This window comes from Echinops telfairi, unplaced genomic scaffold (assembly GCF_000313985.2).
Source record: "Echinops telfairi isolate 266 unplaced genomic scaffold, ASM31398v2 ScPeMD7_2291;HRSCAF=2852, whole genome shotgun sequence".
NCBI lineage: Eukaryota > Metazoa > Chordata > Mammalia > Afrosoricida > Tenrecidae > Echinops > Echinops telfairi.
Window position 1 is genome coordinate 5,461,906 of NW_022106189.1, and position 18,712 is coordinate 5,480,617.

Sequence of the window (18,712 nt, forward strand, 5' to 3'; positions counted from 1 at the left end):
CTCTGTTTTGTGAGGTGAAGGACTTTGTGGACTGGTGTTGGGTATGGGTTAATGTTGGACTTGTGGGCTTGGGCAGCATTGGGTTGGGGTGTTTTTGTGATGCACATTTTCTTTGCATAAAACTCTCTCTTATACATGAGTTGCTGTGGATTTATTTCTCCAAAGTACCCAGACTAATACAGTATGGGACAGTGGACTGGCACCTAGCAGCAGTGTTCAGGCCTAGCTCTGTGGCTGACTCACTGTGTGATCGTGGGCAAGGCCTTGGCTCATAAAACAAGGAGGATCATGTGTGGTGACGTGGACCATCTTGCCACTGCGGCAGAGATGCTCATGCCATGCTCAGGGCCCGGGCTCTTCTCACCCGACAGAAGGCCAAGCCTGGGAGTGAGCCCAAGGGTGGAGGTGGGGTGACTGGCCACCCCCACTCTGGTCTGGGCTCCCACAGGCGTAGGGGTTTGTGAGAGTGGTCAGTTGAGATGAAGGCCGGGTCTATGCAGTGACCCCTGGCCCTGTTGGCAAAGAGATCATGGTGGACTGTTGTCGAGTTGACCCGCAGGTACAGGTAGCCAGGGCAGCCACCATCCTCCCTCTGCTGCCCAGTTCTTTCTAGGACTAGGGATGGGGGATAGGGGGCACTTCTGTCCCTGCTGTGGCCTGCAGCACCTTTCATGGGGGACACATAGGGAGGAGGATGCAGCCTCTCCTCTGGAGACAGGAGAAATCAGCGTCGGGCACCCAGCACCAGCACCTTGCAGCCTGGGATCTGCAGACAAGGGGCTGCCCTGGGCCAGGGGTTTGCAAACAGTGCCCCTGAGCCCGGAGGGTTCTGTGGGGCTGCCTTTTAAAGACATGTCTCTTCTGAACTTTATGATGTATAAGGAGTTTCAAAAAATTTCTGGAAAATGGAATGAAAAGATATCATTTTCCACAAACTTTTAGAAGCCTCCTCATGTTCGTTTAAATATGACTTAGTGTGCTAAGTCGATTTCAGATTTGTGCTGAGTCAGACCGACCAACCAACCAGGAGACCCGTGAAACCAGGCTATCCACACAGCCTGGGATACTTGCTGTCCTGGCTCTTGCTGCCTCATTCTGTAGGCGGATACTGTGGTGCTTTGCTGTGGCTGTTGTTTCCCTCCAGCACAGTACTGTAATGCCTCATGCTGAGTACAAGGACCACAGAACTCCCAGTCCCAGGGTAAGAGATGTCAACAGACAGAGCTGTTCCAGGAGTGAACACAAGGAGGCACGGAGAGCTTGGAGGCAGCACCTCCAGTTTCGAGCTGACCCTCCCCTCTGGGTTGAACCAGGGCTACTTGTCTGGGACAATCAGAGGACCAGAGGGAGTGCCCTGGCAGCATTGGGCCTCAGTTCTATTCCTTTCCTTCTGTGCTGCTGCATCTGAGACTGAGAAGTGAATCTGCCCAATGTAAGCTTCTCTGGCCTTGGTGTGTGGCCCACCACGTCCCTTTTAGGCACAGGGATGGCGGCCTGCCTGCCAGGGCAGCTGGGAACAAATGGACAGAACTGTGGCTGATCCCTGAGTCCCAGATGGAGTAGTCCCGGGCAGCTAGGGTGCAGGAGTGTCCCTCCGAGTGGGACCAGCGAGAGGGCCTTTGGGAATACCCATCCTGTTAGGTCCCTGGGGGAAACGCATATGGTGCAGAGGTACCGGGTCCCTCCTGCACTTGGCCCTCCCTCTCCCTCTCCTGTCCTGTGTCCCACCTTCTTCCTGCTCCCCCCTCAATGATCACAAACTGCCATCTGCTGCAGAGCTCCAAGATCAAACCCTGCCATCACCTAGTCCATTCCGATCACAGCAGCTGTCCCCAGGGTTGCGAGCCTGTCAGTCTTTACTGGATCAGAGAGTCCACCTTTCTCCCACGGAGGGGCTGCTGTGTTTGAACTGCTGGCTTTGTGGTCAGCAGTTCAAGGCCTCACACACAGTGGCCCAGGGCTACTTCTCCAGAGCTCAGGGGCTTGTAAAGGCAGAAGTTCTGCTGTGCAGAAAAGGTGGCGTAGGGCCCTCAGAAGGTTAAAGAATTGTGAATTTCAACTTAAGTGGGAGGAGGTTTTTAAGTAAAAGCATAGGTCCTTTATAAATTTTTTTGTGTTAGACTTTTGGTCTAGTTAGGTCTGCCTGGTCACCAGTCCAGGCTCTCTTGACACTGCCCAGGGGCTGGCGACTCTTCCTGGCCGGGATTGTCTGCTCTCCCACCTCCAGGGCTCACTTTAGAGCCCCAGGGTGGGGCAGAGTGAGTTGCGGATGGCGGACCCTCTGCCCAGCCCCCGGTACTCATTCCCACTGCCCAGGGCCGGCCCTTGCAGCCGTTGGGGATGGAGTCTAGGAGGCCTACTTCATAGCCGCCATGGCCTCTGTGCTTCCTGGGTACCAGAGTGGCCCAGGCAGCCCCTTCTAGGAAACAACGGGGTGGCTCTGAGCTGGCCCTCTCAGCCTGACATGGCTGGCTGCCGCCAGGGTCACCTCTCTCTGGCAGCATCAGAAGGGAGGGTCCAGAAATCTACCTTCTGGGGACCCGCCACAACGCCCCCCGCCCCCACCAATGGAGGTGCACTTGGCAGGTGAGCCCTCTTCCCGCTGATGGACACTAAGATGCCACCTAGCCAGCATGTGCCTTCCTCTGCTGATGTTCCAATGAAATCCCCTCACGGCCATTTATGCCAGGCTGTCAGCAAAGGAATAAATTGAGCATTAATGGAATGAGGTAGAATTAATTTCCGCCATAAAATTAACGTGAGCTGGTAACTAGGGCAAAAGCCGGCAGCCACAAGCGTCACCAGGAAAATGACGGGGCGCTGGGAGAGCACAGGCAGGTCCGTCCAGCCCAGGGCCACAGAGCCGCTGGCGGGCAGTTCCTGACTTTGCTGCTGACGTCATGTCCTGCCAAGATGATACTTAGCTGACAACCTCAGCTACTGTAGTGGGAGAAGAGCCAGGCACACTCCTCGACTGGCCTCAGCTGGCCTTCGCTTCCTGACCCACCCCTTCTCTTTCCAAAGCTGGGTGCAGACCTGTGTGGGACCTGGCCTCGGGCACAGTCTCAGCCTCCGAAAGAGTGTTCCTGCCTCTGCTCCCCCAGGCTTCCTCCCTTCCTCTCCCCTCTGGACAGCCATCCTTTACGGCGGAGCCCAACCTGGTTCCCTCTGCCCCGGGAGAGCTGGCATCACGGGCACCAGCAGGTAGGAACTCTCAGGCCTCTCCCTCGCCACTCCTCTGCCCCCAGCCGGTGTCCTATGAGTACACTCGGCCTGATCCAGCAGACATCTGACCCTCCTTTTCCTTTGTCTACGTCTGCCAACTAGCAAGGTCAGCAGTTCAAGACCTGCACTGCTTCTCAGGAGAAAGACGGGGCTAAGGAGTTACAGCATCGGAAGCTCACAGGGCAGCTCTTCATTGTCCTACAGGGCCGCTCTGAGTTGCCGTGAACTCTGTGGCAGTGAGTTTGGTTTCAGATTTCTGGAACCCTGGTGGTGCTGTGAGCTGCGAAGGTCAAGGTCAGCAGCTCATCTTTCTCCTGGGGAGGCTGTCTGCTCCCATAAGGATGGACAGTCGTGGAAATCCTACGCAGGAGCCCAGGTGGCCAAGTGGGTGATGATTAGGGCTGCCTACTACAAGGTCAGCAGGGTGAACATGCTCGCCACTCCACGGGAGAAAGATGAGGCTTTCTACATAGAGTCTTGGAAACCCACAGGGGCCGTTCACCCGTTCTTTAGAGTCGTTCTGAGTTGACATCGACTCACTGGCAGAAAGAGGTCTGACCATCCCTGGAGCTTTGAGCAGGTGCTGCCCCTTCAGGGGCATCAGGGCTAGGACATTGACACCAATGTCTGCGCTGCTTATGTGGCTCCTGCCCCCACCTGTCCCTGACAAACACCTTTGTTACAACGTGTGCTACCTGTCCGGCCATGGTGCAAGCACCGAGGACTGGCCTTGCACCTCCTTCTACCCTCAGCTCCGGCAACAGCCAGATGAAAGGGAGCCGGGTGGGAAAACTGATGCCCAACCTGGGGTTCAGGAAGGGGGAGGAGGAGCAGACCCAGTGGGTTCAAGCAGAGGCAGCCCAGCCCCGTGAAGGACAATCACAGTGGTGGCCAGCGCCTCCTGGGCTGGTTGCTGCTGCCAGCGCCCTGCCCGTGGCTGCTGGAGGCCCCAGGACTGGTCTCTGACTCACGGCGACTCTGTGTTCTACAGAAGCACACACTGCCTGCTCCTGGGCCCTCCTGCAGACCATTGGATTCTTACCAGGCCTTACTTCCCACTGTGACACAGTCTGGAAGCTCCAGTGGAACGAGTTGTGTATCACAGCAATGTGGAAGCCTCCGTGGAGAGACAGGTACCTTCGTCAGGAATAGAAAAAACCCAGCTCTCTTGCATGGAGGTGAAAGTCCACCACTGATTGAGCCACCCTGTTCCCACTGACAGTCAACCCTTGAAGCGCTACCCCTAGCTCACAGATAGGGCACCGGGAATGCTGGAGGTGAAACGACGTGGCTGAGACCCAGGGCTGTGTGCAAGAGGCAGGACACCAGTGAAACGGGGGCTTTTGGTGGGCGGTGGGTGGACATACCAGTGAGGCTTGGAATGGAGATGGAGCCCAAGATCGCTACCCCACTGGACTCCAGCCCCAGGCTGACTGCAGGGAGGGAGTGGGACCTGCCCACTTTTCTGTATTAACATCATAATGGTTTTTTAATGTGGTCAGCTTTGTTGCTAACTCTTTTCCAGCTTTCGATTTATTTTGAAATGAGCTCTTGTCCCAAATGAGACTTTAATAGTGCCACTAAATGAACCAGTAGCAGGCTGGAGGCTGGTGGCTGTGGACTGGCCGTGAGCAGCCCTGACCATGATGAGAGGCCAGCCCCTGCCAAGGGTGGGGGTTCCGTGCAGTTAGCAGGGTAGCTGGTGCTGGAGTCACCTGGGCCCCTCACTGCCTGACGTTCCCTGAACTTCAAGGCTGCAGAGAGCTCCACTCACACACCTGTCCTCATGCCTCCCCGCTAGCCTTCCCAGCGGTTCAGGAGGGCCACCCCTTCCTTAACCTGTACTGGGGAGCTACAGCGGATTTACCTTCAACTTCGGTCTCCTCTGTGAGGGTGAAGACCACCACAGCCACCCCATCCCCGGCACTCTGCCCAACTCATCCAAGGCGTGCTGAAGGAATGAATGGTGCCCCTGGTTGGTCAGATGAACCAGATGCTTCACCTACAGCATTTCCATTTCATTGCTGGGCAGGAGCCTGCCTCGCTCCTCGGAGGGTTCAGGGTAGTCCCAGGAGCTGACCTCTCCTCCAATCTCTCTGCCTGGCTTGTCCCCCAAAGGATTTGACCTTCATTGTTCCCCTTTAAAAACATTTCATCTGAAAACAGGCATTTCAGTACAGCCTGAGCAGTTGAGTGGGTTTCAAGTCTTGGAAGCAGTAGCGCATCCCCGTCCTTCCCGCCTTTTCCTTCCTCACTCTCCTGCTTCTGCAGCCTTGCTCTGACTGCGCCACCTGCGTGACCGTCCGCCAGTCCCTTGTTGCAACCACTGTGCCGGGCCATCCAATGTGAGACTCCCTTCCAGCATTCCACAGGACAATTGCTCGTGTAACCCACAGCCTCCCAAACGAATTTGGCCTCACCCCTTTTCAGGAGAGAATTACTCAGCACGTCTCTGGCAATGCAAACCTGTTGTATTCTAGTCCACAATCCAGGATAAAGTGTAGAGGTTGACTTTTGTGCTGGCGGCATAATGGTTACTCATTGGGCTGCTAACACCAAGGTTTGCAGTTCAAAACCACCAGGCACTCCTTGGGAGACTGATAGGGATTTCTGCTCCTGTAATGGGTTATAGTTTTGGAAACTCACAGTTCTTCCCTGTCCTCTCGGGTTGGTCTAAGTTGGCATGAACTTAATGGCAGAGAATTTTTGGTTTGGTCTACTTTTTGCAGCACCCCTCCCCCGGCCCCTCCCCCAATCATTCCATCACCCCCACAGGGTAGTATTGCCTACTTTGGGAAGCACAGATATTTTAGCCCATAAGGTTTCCACTGGCTAATTTTAGGAAGTAGATTGCCAGACTTTTATTCCTAGTCTCTGTTTGGGATCTCCACTGAAATTTATCCATCATGGGAGACCCTGTTGGAATTTGAAATCACAGTGGTGTGCCTTCCAGCATCCTAACAACATCCAAGCCACCACAGTATGACAAGCTGGCCGGCGGGAGATGGATTTGTCGTATGGAGTCCCAGTGTCTAAAAGCAGTAGAAGCCGAGCTGCTCTGGGGATAGCTGGATGGGGAACTTGTGCACCTGTGGCCACCTGCCCCCTTCCACACCCTTCACCCCCAGAGGCAGGTCTGCTTCAGCCCCACCTCAGGCTGCCCTACTCAGACCCACAGCAAGCACTCAAAGCCTGCTTCCCGAAGGCTGCTTTTCTGTGGGTCCAGGCTGTAGGCTCAGCACATACACCTGGCCAGGTGGGGTGATGGGTGCTGAGGGGGCGGGGAGGAAGAGTGAGCTTTAGACACGGCAGCAGTTCCTCCCCATCGCCCAGGCTCTTGCCTTCACCTTGGCACCTGCCTCTTCCTTTCTGTCTGTTTCACTGGGGACATTTTTTTTCAGCAACACAATCTAACAGAAAAGGTGAACACGTTTTAACTGACCAGGGATAGTGCTCTGAAAATCCTATAACATGCGCTCATTAAATAAAATTAGTGCCGAGGAGCTGCCCAGGAGATGTCTCACATTAAAATATGACTCTGTAGAATCGGATACGTTATGAATTATCACTGTGTGTATTTTTTGTTACATTAGTCTTTAATGCAAATGCAGTTATGCATCTGTCCACCTGGAGGATTTAATTTCGTAAATGTCTGACAAATACATCTAGGCTAACTTTTACATGGGTGGTCACTAGCTAGTTTGGGCCAGGCTCATCCATTAGTGTCCAGAAGCCCCCTGGAAGCTCTCCCCTGGGGCCTGAGTGGAGTCCTGAGGCCGAGGGAGGGTGGGCCAGTGTGAGCAGGGGGAGGCAGCTCCCTGCTCTGAATGGCTGAGGGACCAGGGCCACTGGCGGCAGGCGGGAATTGGCTGTGCCCACATCCTGGGCTCATCTCTCCTCTCTGTGCGCCGTGGCCCAGGAGCTGTAGGCAGGACTCTGAGCTAGCATGGGATTCTGAGGGCCTCACTTGGGGCCTCTGTCCTGGAACACTTGGCCTGAACTTGCCCTGCTTAGGTCCTGGGAACTCCAGCTCTCATTCCATCTGTACCGCACCGCTCAGCTCATGTCCCATCCTGCCATCCACCCTCAGTCTGTCATCCGCCCATCTGTGTCCGTCCCCATATCCACTCATTCTTCCTTCCACACATCCCCCAACTACCTCCGCATATCCACTCACCTTTGCTTCTACCCATGGCCCCTGCCTGGTGCGACACCCACTGCTCCTTCCACCTGTCCCATGCACACACTCACTCGCCACCTATCTCATGCCATTCGTCCTTCCAGCCATCTCTCAGCCACTCGTCCATCGCCCCTCCTTTCATCTACCACCCACCTACATATCCTTTCTTCTGCTCCATCTCTTCATCCACCTGCCACCTACTACCCACCCATCCAGCCACCCACTCACCCAGATGTCCCCCATGCAGCCATCAGATTTGTCTCTGAAGCAGTAATCTACTCACCCACTCTTCCCCACCTTCTCCATCCTCCACACTGCAGCCAGAGTGGTCCTTCCCAAGAACACCATGCCTCACCCTTCCTCTGTTGCTCCCCATCCACCTACTCTTGGGATAAAGTCACAGCTCCCTGCTCTCCTTACAGGACTTGGGACCCAACCTCCTCTTGGCATAGTTTCACCTCTGTTCCCCCTCCTTGCTTTCTCTGTCAAAGCCACAGGAATCTTAGAGGGTCCTTACACTGCCTTTGCTCTCACTGCCACAGGACCTTGACATATGCTGCTCCTGCTTCCTGGCAGGTTCTCTCCCTCTCCTACGTAGTCAGCTCTCAACCATCTTCCAGGTCATGGCCCAAATCTCACCTCCTTAGGGACTGTCTCTGACTGGGCCAGCTCTCCCGTTCTTGGTTCTATAGCCCACGTGCCTCTTCCTCAGGCAGCACCTGTGGCTGCAGATCTGCTCTAGGCACAGCAGTCTGCTCAGTCGGTTTCTACCTCTGCCTCTCACGACCCCTGCAATCGTACTCATATCGTGTCCTTGGGAGCAACATGTGATAGACGCTTGAGGGACACCAGCTGATGGATGGGTATCTTCGAGTGCCAGACCCAATGCCAAGCCTGGGGTCATAGGGACTCAGAAATTAGTCCTACTTGCCCTCAAGGGGACTTCTGTCAGTGATGGATTCATCCAGGCCAGGAAGGACAGGTGGGGCCCCTGAGATGGCAGTGGGTGGCCCTTCCTCTGGCCCTTGATCCCACTCTTAGCTCACTCTGGCCCCACTGTTGCAATCCACTCTGTGCCCAGCTGAGTTCATCCTCGGAGCACCTCCTATGCTCCCAGCAAGCCTGAGAGCTGCTGGAGGCTGGGGTGTGGTCTCCCTAAGGGCCAGGCCAAGTTAGGCCAGATCCTGGGGGACTGGAACCCCAGCCCAGCAGCGAACACACTTACCCTGATGCTGTCAATGCCGCCTTCCCTGGCTTACTGAAGCCCTTCTCTAGACCAAGAACCCATGTGAATTTATGGGGACTGGCATTGCTGCTGGCTCCCTGGCTGCTCCTGGGGATTAAGCAGCTGCCAGCCCACTCTGCAGAGGGCAGATGCTCCAGTATTGGCAGCACCTGCCTGAGGGTGGTGGGCCTCTTCTCTGAGGGTCTGTAGCAGATGTTCCTGTGCTGGGAGGGACCCCTGTCTGTGGGAGGAGGGAACCTGGTCTCCTGGCCCAAACTGCCTCCTCCTCATGCTCCCAGCATCTCTGGGATAGCCTCAGTAACCTCCCTGCTCATCCGGGATGCTAGGTAGCACCTTTGATATCGATGTTTGATATCGCGCATATCAGCATAGCAAGCACAGTGTAGGCACAGATACAATACGCAGGTGTATCCAGGAGGGCACATACCCCGAGGCAGCACCAGGGTCCAGGCCGAGCCTTGCAGGCCACTGCAGGGCTTCAATGACTTTGTTGCCCCCCCGAAGAGCCCAGTATAGGAGCTGCTGGAAGCCTCACCTCAGACCTGGCCTGACCAGGGCGCTCACTCCTCTGACACTCTCCAGGGGAGGTGCACACATCCAATGCCCCAAACACCACATCTTCCCAGAGCTCGGTCTCCCCACCGCCTCCCAGCCCCATCAGCTGGCTCTCCAGGTTTGCCAGCGTGATACAACAAAGGAGCCGGCGCCTCACCGGGGGCCACCGGTTGCAGTACTCCAGGCAGCTTCAGCGAGGAGCCTCATCACACTGCCAGGCCAACGGGGGAGTGTGCAAATGTGATGTGATTTGCTGGCTGAATGGGAGAGGAACCAGAAAGAAGTTGTCCTGTTCATCAAGGAAGTCCTTTCTCATGGAAAACAGCCCCCCTGGGGAAGATGAGGACCTGGCTTCATCCCCACTGCTGCCCCCCCCCCCTCCAAATGGCACTGCAGATAAGCACAGAACCAGCAATCTGCGGAAACATTGCAGCCCCACAGCACTTCCCATCCTAAAGCCCTGGCAGCCTTCTTTTGCTCCCTCTAGTGCCCACATGTGCATGGCTGGTGCAGGAGGGAGGACTTGGCATGAGTCCAGCCCCTGAGGCATGGCTGGTGCAGGAGGGAGGACTTGGCATGAGTCCAGCTCCTGAGGCCAGAGTAAGTGACCCTGGGTGGCAACACCCATGGAGTGCTCTCTGAGTGCAGGGCCCTGGGCTCACCTAGGCTGGCTTCAATGGGTTAGCCCTCTCACCCCTTCAGCCACCCACTGGCAGGGGGAGTCCTGGGAGAGGCAAAAGGTGAGTGCTCATGGCTGCTTACCCCCAGGCTGGCCGCTCAGAGGTGCCTCGGGAGAATGAGCTGGCATCCTCCATGTGACAAACCAGCCACTGAGCATCTCCGTGAGCACAGAGACTCTGGCACCGGGGAGCTGCTGGGAAGCAGGGTCATGGGCAGAGTGGAGTCAGGACTCGGAGGTGAGCAGCGTGGAACTGCCAGGGGAGGTACGTCGTGGGTGCGTGGGCAGCAGGAGCACTGCCCTGGCTAAAAAGAGGAAGGATGTGCTGGCACTTAAACTCAGTTTGCCTAAGAGTGAGATCGCTGAAGGGTAAATGGCAGTGAAAGGTCTGGAGGAGGGACACACTTGGGGTCCTGGTAGTCTAGCAGGTTACAGCACTGCCCGCTAATGGGAAGGGCAAAGAAAGAGGAGGGCGCCTGCTTCTGCACAGACGGGCAGCTTTGGAATCCCTCTGTCCTAGAGGCTCACTCTGCATCAGAATCGACTTGCCGGCACCCTGTGTGAGGCGGGGGTGGGGGGTTGCTTTTGGTACAACTCACCCTAGAACTGTTGCATGACCTCTCTGAGGTCCAGGCTCACCAGAATGGGCAGCTCTGGCTGGAGTGGCGACCTTGGCTAGGTTGAGTGCCTAGGGCCCTCAGTGTTGCCTGCCCTTTAAAATCGGCCCTGGGGACTGAGAGTGGTCTGCCAATTCTGGACTGGAGTGAGCAGAGGCCCCCCGCATGGAGCGGGGAAGTGGGGGTAGAACTTTGATACGACCCTTTCAGTGTTTCTTTGGTGCACAGCCCAGGGCTTACACACTCCCTGTGAAAACCAGAGCCACCTGATGCTGTGCAAACTAGCAGGGATAGTATGATGGCAGTGGACAACCAAGTTCTCCAGACACAGCGTCCTCCTCGGACTGCGGACCTGGGATAGGGCTCCGCCAGGCCCGGCCCACAGCAGAGCTGCACTCAGCAGCTACCTCCGTTACCTGCTGCTCTCCCTAAAAAACCCACACCCACTGCCACTGGGTCGATTCTGACTCATATGGACTCTACAGGACAGAGCTCTGCCCCTTTGGGAACAGAAAGCCCATCTCATCTTTCTCTCCAGGAACAACTGATGTGTTTGAACTCCCGACCTTGTGGTTATCAGGCCAGTATGTAACCCAGCACACCGCCAGGGCTCTTTGGAGAGCTCAATAAACAGGACAGTATCCCCTGAAGCAGCTCCTGCTTCCCCACAAAAAGTTGATCACCTTCAGTTTCCTTGCATCAATTACCTAAGACAAAGCGGAAACTTCTCCTGGCTCTGAACAGGACTTCCGCACAGGCAGCGGTGCCGCAAAACATGCCCTGGGCGCTTCGACCACAGCCCCGCCCCACCACTGTCCACATGGACCAGAACTAATCAATACCATATTACCAAGCACTTGACCTGACTGATCCCCACGGATGCCAGGGAATCCTTAATATTCAGAGCCGACGAGTGTGCACCTGGTGTGCTTTGCTTAATGAGCATGCCTTGGCGGGCTCGGCTCCTGGTGACATTTAGAAAGGCTCACTCTTAGCTGTTCTCCCTGGGCCACCTCTCCAGCTGGGGAATGGCCTCCAGGCCTGGGTGGGAATTGGGTCCTCTGGGGACCAACTGAGGCAAAGGATTTAGCAGCCCATGGATTCCGACTCACAGTGACCCTAAGGGACAGCGTAGAGCTGTCCCATAGGGCCTCAGGCTGTAGCTCTTTCCTAGAGCAGAAGACGACCAATTGCAGACCTTTAGGGGGGAGCAGCCGAGTGCTAAAGCACTGTGCTACCAATGCCCCTTGAAGGAGAACTGCAGGAAGGGGGGAGTGTCCCGCGGTGAGCGCTAGAAGCAACTGAGCTAAGCGTTGGGCTGCAAGTTACAAGGTTGGGGTCAAATCCAGTAGCCGCTCTGTGGGAGAAAGACACGGGGCTGCCTGATCCTGTAGATTTCAGCCCAGAAACCCTATATGGGGTCACTATGTGCCGCAAGGGATTTGATGGCAGTGGGCTTGACTTTGGTTTGGGGTTTTGAAGGCAATTGTTATTGCTATCGTTCTTAGAGTGCAGGGAGCAGCTGTCTGATATTCCATCAAGGCATCTCTGAGGCTGTGAATGGCTGTAGCGTGAGCCAAACAACTGCTAAGTGACGGACCACAGGCCACTCCATTTGGTGTGACTTTCTCCATCCAAGGGGCACAGGATGGGCAGGAAAACTCCAGAAGACTTCCCGTGACTGACTTCAGCCGAGGGCAGCCAGTCTCAGGTGCCTCTTCCTGGTCTGAAAGCACACACTGCCTCTAGGATGCCTTCCATGACTGCATCCGCAGGATCAGTGCCACCCCCTGCAGACTCCTGCTGCTGAGATGGCTCAGTCCTTAAGTCAGGGGGGTGCCTTGACCTCCCTAGGGATCCATGAGTTTCTGGGAGTGGGTCCGGAGCTGCCATCTCCTGTTCTCTTCCATGCCAAGCAGGGGGCACAGCCCTGGCCAGACCTCAGTGACTGACTGACTGCTCCTAGAGGGAAAGGGGTCAAGCAGCTGGAAATGGCACACGTTTCCACTGTCAGGACGAGGCAGGCATCTCTCGCCAGCTGTGGGGCCCAGCCACTTCATCCTTTAATTGTAGCTTCCACATTGCTCGGGGAGCCTCATCCTCTCTCTCTCTCTCTCTCTCTCTGGGATATCTTTGCCAGCTTTAGTTTCTCTTTAATTATGATCCACATGTCATATCAGGGCTTCAAGGGGAGACTGGGTCGTTGACTTAAGGCAATGGCGGTGGGTGCTCCCACAGCCAGGGAGATAGGTAGACCCAGTGACCCCCTCCGATACCCACACAGGGCCACAGGCCCCTCAGGCTGCTGGCCTGGTTGGGGCATAGCCCACCGAGTAGTGACTCTCTCAGGTCACGTTGGCACAGTTTCCACCTGCTTTGTCACCTCCCTTGGTGTGGGCCTGGATGACAAGTATCTGCACCTTGCCCACAGCCCCTCAGTCACGGCTTCTGGTTGCCATGGTGACACCCAGGGATGCTCCCCTCTTGATAGCACCCAGCAGTAACAGCCTCTCAGAAGCCGTCACGCCCATGGCCTTGGCTGTCTCCCCCTCATTATTAATTGAAACACTGAGCGCTGGGTGCTCATATGGGCACCGGGCAGTGATTTGCCACATCCAGCGGGGTCTCTGCGGGGGTGCGGCGCCCCACCTCAGCGCCAGAACCCCGAGGCTAATTAGAGGTTTGCAAGCCACCGATCTGATCCCAAGGTCCCTGCAGAGGGGCACCTCTTGCCAACAGACAAGCCGCCGTTCAGTTGGAAACTTTATCCTTTGGAGGTTTTGCATGCCTCGCTCGCTGCGGCGGCACCTTTGCTGGTCAGAAGCATTTGTCTGGAAGAGGTTCTGTTTTGTTTTCTTCCTTTCTTTCTCTTCTAGAAATGGCAACCAGCAAAGTGTTCATGACAAATGGGTCAGTGTTCAGATTAATTAGGGGCCAGCTTTGAGGCGCGCTCAGAAGGGCCCAGCTGCCCAAACGCACCCTGCTCGGAGAATGCAGCTCAGGCTTAGCTTGAAGTCCAGAGAGTCAAATGCCTTGTGACAAACGAGACGTGAAACGAACGAGTGTTTGCACATAAACTTGCGGTCAGTGTGGATCTGGTGGTGCTGGGCACCGAGGGGTTCAGGACAGGCCTTCGAGCCTGGTTGTGCCGTGGCTGCAGGATGGACATCAAATAGGCCAGCCGCAGCGCTGCCTGGGATGGCCTCGGACTGTCTTCCAGATGAGATCGCGTGCAGGTGACTGTCCAGACAGGTGGCCTGGGGCCATCCATGAGGCCATCATTCAGGCAGTAACCACGGCACACAGGTAGTCCTAAGCTGATCCTCTTTAATTAGAAACGCAGTTCTGCATTCATCCTGCAGTTAGGTGTGCTGAGCTCATTCACCAGCTGCCCTTCTTCACCTGCTCTGTGTCCTGCAGGCTGCAACACCCAGGTAGCCTTGTCCTCAGCTTCCCGGAAGGCTTGGCCAATGGGTGGCCCAGGTAGAAGACAGGAAGATGGGAGGACTCCGTGGTCCTTCTCCGATCACTGTGAGTGGACTGCACGCATGTGTCTACAGAAGCCACACCTCCTGCTCACATGCCCTCTTGTTTCTTGTCCTATATTCTGCTCATTGCTCCCTCCTGCTGCCCTGTCAGAAGCCATGGTGGCTACATGTTGCACTGAAAATTGCAAGCTCAACAGTTTGAAACCATTCGCTGCTCCAAGGGCAAAAGATGAGGCTGTCTATTCCCATAGAGAGTCACAGTCTTGGAAATCCATAGGAGCGGCTCTGCTCTGTCTGGCAGGGTTGCTATGAGTCAGCAGGAACTCAATGGCAGTGAGTGAGTGGGAGGGCTGCTCCTTCAGGCTGGGGGTGCTACTGGCTCCCTTGACTGCTGGCCCTGGGTAGGGGCACCCACAGTTCGCACCCACACTCTGATCTTGTCCACAGCCCCATAAATATCAGCACACGGCATTAGCCAGCCAGTTGCTGTCGAGTCAAACCCAAATCACAAGACCCTGTTTGTGTGCTCTGTACAATTTTCTTTCTTATTTTCTTTGGAAGAAATTAAATGTTTAAAAATGATTTTTGTTATTGTCGCGAATATGTATCGCAAAAAGAAAGACAGAAAGAAAAAACCCAAAACAGACACCATCAATTCCACAAATTCCCCCTGGACCTCTCATTGACATTGATGACATTCTTGGAGGCATGCAGCCATCCTCCCCTCCTTTTGGGAGCTGCTCCTCCCCTGGCACCATACACTCATTGTCCCCGCCTCCCCTCCCGGAGGTTCTCATCTAATGTTGTAAGTTGCTGTTGCCAACTTGATGTTACACAGACAGTTCTTAAAAGAGCACAAGGCTCAAGGCAGACCTCTTTTACTCATGAAGCTAAACTATTGTTTGGTTTTAAGAAGACTCCGGGGGATATTTTTAGTTTAAGGTCAAAGATGATCTCAGGGCAACGGTTTCAGGAGTTCATCGCACCTTCATGGACCCAGGAAGCCTGGGGTCTGTGAGCCTCTGAAACTCTTCTGCTTTCCTCTCCTTTGGAGCAGGGCCCTTCTAGGCCCTCTTTGTTGGGAGCACTGATTCCCGACCACCAGGCACCCTCTGGTCCTGGTGTGAAGGCAAAGGAGGCAGCTGGCACATATCTCACACCCTGCTCTTCCTCAGCCCGTCTCTCCCTCTGTTGATCCCAGTGAATTGAGACCACTTGTTGCACTGCAGTCACGTGCACGCTTTTAAGACGCAGACACTACCCAGTGACCTGGGAGGTGGAACAGAGGCACTCGATAACTGGGGGTGTCTCCTGATCTTCAACCTCTCTGCAGGTGCCATGGGGTTTTTGGTTGGAGTCTCAGTGGTTCAGCAGGCAGTCCTTGTTGTTCATTGTTGTCAGTATATATATCACACGACCTTTGACAATTCAACTTTTTACCAGGATACAACTTAGTGACAATGATTATAATTCTTGGCTGGGCAACTTTATCCTTAATCAATGTGATTTTCCACCACCCTTTTCCCCTCCCTCCAAGCCCTGGTAATAGCTAATAAACCTTGTTCTCAATACATTTGCCTTTTCTTGTCTTTTTATGTGAGGCCACAGAGTCCGTCTTTTTTTGTGAATGGCTAATTTCACTCAGCATCATGTCTTCCAGCTCCATCCATCCAGGATCAGGTGTCAAGATTGCTTTTCCTGACCAGCTGGTTAGTGTTCCGTGGTATGATGGACCACTTGTTGCTTATCTGTTTGTCTGTGGATAGGTTGTTTCCATCCTCATTAAGGTTTTCTGAAGTAGATCTGGGCCTTTCTTTTGAGGCATCTCTGGGTGGTCTTGAACCTATCACCTTTTGCTTTGCAGTGAGTGCCTTGAACATGTGCACCAGGCTCATTGATTACTGCTGAGATGGCCACCAGCATGGAGCTGAGCTGAGGACTCCCAGGTCTTCCAGGATGCTGGGCCCTGTCCCCCTCATCTCTCACCGAGGAGAAGGGCTAGCTGAGTTCCTTGCAGTGGGGAGGAGATTCCCTGGAACTTCCCTACCCTATTGATTAGCTCCCTTGTAGAGAGAGACTGGGACTCCGACCACCAGGCAATCCCATCAGCCTTGAATGGGGTCAGGGGTCAATGCCTGGCCATCAGATTCAAGCAAAAGTGGGTGCTTGTGACCTTGATCTTGTTATTATTTTTACAAAAGCACTGTCAAGGCAACGATGGAGCCCCTGGTGGTGCAATCATGAAGTGCAAAAGTTAAGAACCAACCAGCAGATTGGTGGTTTCCAAGCTCTGCTCAGGCAAAGATTTCAGCCTAGGAAACCCTCTGGGGCAGGTCTACTCAGGTCGGTAGGGTGGCCACAAGTCAGAATGGACTCAGCAGTACACAACAACCAAGTTCCCTTTCAAAGTTCACTTTCTCCAGGTGCCTCCTTGACCAAAGCCTTTAATGGTCCCTGTTGGATCCACTTGGCATTCAAAGTCCTTCACAGCCTGAGCTCTCACCGCTAACCTCTCACCTTTCTCTCTCCCATCCTTCCTCTCAGCCTGCGCTGCTAAGACATGATGCTACCAATGATCATCTGCTCAGCAATTCTCATACTGAGTTCCCTTAATTCCACACCGGTCTCCACAGTCAGGTATTGCCACATCCATTTTACAGGTGAAGAAAGATATTAAGTCACTTGCCTAAAGTTCTACAGCCAGTTAGTGGTGGGGGAACAATTCACATCTGGGTTTCTGCCTTCCACCTCCTCTGCATTGCCATCTCTCCTCACCATCTACGGGGCATCCCAGAGGTATGTTGGTACGCTCTAGCCTGTGGCACGCATCAGCTACTTGCCGGGACAGAAGACGAGGCCGAGGGTTCTCTTGTTCATCTAAACCAAAGTCAAAAAGTTGAAAAGCATTTTTCTATTAGAGATTACTAAGCTACCAAGAGATCCAGTCTCTCTGTCCATTGTGAGGAGATAAGGTTGTGAAGCAGTGCTAAGCCAAGGACTACATTGCCCAGTTTGCTTTGCATTTACATTGGATCATGTGACTGAATTCTGGCTAATGGATGACTGTGGAAGTAATTCTGGCCATTTCTAGGCCTAGTAAAATCCTTAACAACCTCCTTTGCAATTCTCTCCACTAGGTTTTCTCTGAAAGAATTAAACTCTTTCAAGAATGATACATACGTAGGACTATTCTAAATAAAAAGAGCCAAGTTAATCCCTATATGAGAGGGCTTCAATAAATTCGTGGGGAAATTGCATGATCTTTTAATTCCATTTTCCCATGAACTTTTTGAAGCTTTCTGGTATGTTGAAACCCAGAGGGACCTTGGAAGCCCTTGGTTGAAGGGTCTCTGTCAGTCTGTGCCTCGCAGTGACTTCAAGGCAGGGCTTTATAGGAGTAGAGAATCATACATTTGAATTGTTACTCTACCGACTTTATGGCGTCTATTGCCACAGCTGATAGTGCTCCCTTAAATGAATGCATCGGCTAGGAAGAGGAACAAGCTCAGAAGCAACTCACTAAAACGCTAAGCCAGAGGACGAGGTACAACTTCCAAGTTCGGCAGGGAAGCCAAGCCCCAGCAGACACTCTTTCCCCTCCGCCTGGGGAGGAAGGATTCCATATCAGCAGCCTGAGCCACACTGCGGCCAAGGCCTGGATAGGAGGTAACCAAGTCAGAAACAAGCGTGAGACCGGGTCGTCTCAGCTATTAGAGAATACCAGAATCACTCAGCCGGGTAGCCTAGGGTAGTGCGAAGGGGTCTGCCCTTGGGGTTCAGCAGGATGTCCAGGAGGCTGCAGTGAGGAGCTTGATGCTGGCATTGCCTCGAGCACTCAGCAAGGTGGTCCAGTTCATCTGGGAGGTTTTATATGTGATGTTTAAGCCCAGCCTGCTGTCATTGTCTGTAGGGTTTTCACAAAACCAGTGTGATCAGGAGGGGTCCAGAGAGGGGGCAAACCAAACTCCTTGCCATGGGGTTGATTCTCATGGCGACCCTATAGGACAGGGCAGAACTGTCCCTGTGGGTTTCTGAGACTGTAACTCTTTTGGGAATAGAAAGTCTCATCTTTGTTCCAGTTGGTGATTTTGAAAGGCTGACCAGTGACTGGCAGCCCAAAGCATAACCCCTATGTCTACAGAGAGGTATGACTTGCTTAAAAATCATACACAGGAGTGAGCTCAGGAGCTGGGCCCACTTGGGCCCATCTTTGATCAGGGGGTTTGGAGAGGCCCCAGGAGGAAGGATGTAGTGGACAGGAGGCCTGCCCACCTTCCCATACCCCTGCCACCCCAACTCCCCTCCACCCCATTAACGCTGACCCTAACACCTCCTGTAAGTCAGTTCACGTTCCTGACACTCTGCCCACTGGTCCCAACTCAGACCTGGCCATCTCTAGCCCTCTGGTACACACCAACCCTGGGGGTGCCCACAGCTCCTGGGCAGAGGTTCTATATGCATAAATACACTTCGCGAATGCTACCAAAGGCCAACAGTAATGGCAGGAAAGGGGCGGAAAGAGCGCAGCTGAGAGTCAAAGGAGAAAGGGCAGCCCCCTGGGTGCACCCAAGTTAAAGCCAGCGACCACGCAGTAGCCAGGGGGCATCCGCCGCAGACCCCGCCCTCCGCAGACCGCGCCCTCCCCGCTCGTGTGCACCGAGCTCCGACGCCAGCCCTTACCTGAGCGGTGCCGCTGGCGCAGAAGGACCGCCTGACCGGGTG

General features: G+C 54.4%; 1 long non-coding RNA gene across 1 annotated transcript in view; it reads right to left on the reverse strand.

The window, feature by feature from the left end:
• The window catches only part of LOC123522121, a 23,783-nt gene extending 5,071 nt beyond the window's left edge, over nucleotides 1–18,712 (reverse strand). The window contains exon 1 of the long non-coding RNA XR_006680424.1: nucleotides 18,671–18,712. This is a non-coding gene — a long non-coding RNA (uncharacterized LOC123522121). The remainder of the gene's footprint in view (nucleotides 1–18,670) is intronic.